The sequence below is a fragment of the Mesitornis unicolor genome, unplaced genomic scaffold, assembly GCF_000695765.1.
Source record: "Mesitornis unicolor isolate BGI_N332 unplaced genomic scaffold, ASM69576v1 scaffold34052, whole genome shotgun sequence".
Classification (NCBI taxonomy): domain Eukaryota; kingdom Metazoa; phylum Chordata; class Aves; order Mesitornithiformes; family Mesitornithidae; genus Mesitornis; species Mesitornis unicolor.
Window position 1 is genome coordinate 1,917 of NW_010170427.1, and position 1,412 is coordinate 3,328.

A 1,412-nucleotide genomic window follows, 5' to 3' on the forward strand; every position below is an offset into this window, starting at 1 on the left:
TGTGTGCCCCCCTGCCTGCCTGTGCACCCATGTGTGCACCCATGCATGCACGGCGCTGGGTGCGTACCCACGCGTGCAGGGCCAGGGGCGCAGCTGGGGGCACAGACGCGTGCATCTGGGTGGGAGCTGGGGCTTGGGTGCTGGTGGGCGCAGGGGTGGATGTGGCCGTGCCCACAGCTGGGGTGAAAGGAGGGAGGGATGGAGGGACAGAGAAATGGGCGGATGAATGTTTGAATGGAGGGACGGGTGGATGGACAGAGGGATGGAAGGACAGGAGGAAGGGAGGAAGAGAGGAAGGTAGGAAGGTAGGAAGGAGGGAAGGAGGGAAGGAATGGGTCATGCAGAGGGCTGAAGGCCAAGTAAGAAAGCCCTGCAGAGGAGCCCCGTGCGGTACCCAAGCTCTCTCCTGCCCTGGGGTGACTGCCCCAGCCCCCCCAGCAGTGTCACCTCCCTCCTCAATCCCAAAAGCCCTCATGCATCACAGGGATGAGCTGGGCAGCACTCAGCCCCACAGGAGCCGGGGCTGCAAGCCTTTTCCCTCCCGTTCCCAAAGCTGCCCCTACCCACACCAAGACCAGGGCAGTGGCGGGGGGGTGGGGCAGCCCAGCACCCCCAGCACCTTCCTCGCCCCCTCCTACCTGTCCATGGGGATGCACAGGACAGGGCCTGTGTGCCGAGATGGGGATGGGGACAGTGATGGGGACAGGGACTGCTTGGCCCAGCGCCCGGCACGCGGAAGCGAAAGCAGCACGTCAGCAGGGGAAGGAAACGCACTGGGACCGGGGGGGGCTCAGTGAACCTGCCTGTCCCCCGGCCCCCAGCCCAGGGCTGGATCCTGCCCCCATGGCAGGGAGCTGGGAGCGATGGGACAGGCTGTCGGGACAGGGACACCACTCCCGGGGCTCTGCTCACCCTCCCTCAGCCCCTTGGTGAGTGATTCCCACCCATGTAGGGGACACCAGGGCTGGGATCCCCACGACTGTGTGCTCCCCAGAGACCTTGCCAGGTGGCATCACCGCAGCCCCTCTGCAGAGGCAGGGATCCAGGGGACCATCCAGCTGCTAGGGGTGTCCCCCTCTGCCACCACGTCCCCAGGGTGGGGAGGCGACACAATGCCAGAAGAGCCAGGGCTGCTGGTGCAAGGTGACAGCAGAGGATGAGGCACTGCCACCTCCGGCTCTGTGTGCCCACCCCGCGCCCACCTTGCCTGGCATCCCCACAGCCTCGGCTGTCCCTGTCCCCAGACCACCCTTCCCCAAGCCACCTTACCCCGGGGGGATGGTGGCACGAGCGCTGAGCCCGGCTCCCCGCTGCATGCCGGGCCGGTTAAGGTTGTTGAGCCCTGGCAGCGGTGCCATGCCAGGCACGCTCTGACCAGGGGCGAATGCCCCGTTGGGCCCCCGCAGCCCCTC

At 67.0% G+C, this 1,412-nt stretch overlaps 1 protein-coding gene across 1 annotated transcript in view; it reads right to left on the reverse strand.

Annotated features, from left to right (window-relative positions):
- Nucleotides 1-1,412, reverse strand: part of DTX1 (deltex 1, E3 ubiquitin ligase) — a gene marked incomplete at its 3' end in the record, with an annotated part of 7,142 nt that overhangs the window by 1,822 nt on the left and 3,908 nt on the right. The gene's annotated exons all lie outside the window — the stretch shown is intronic.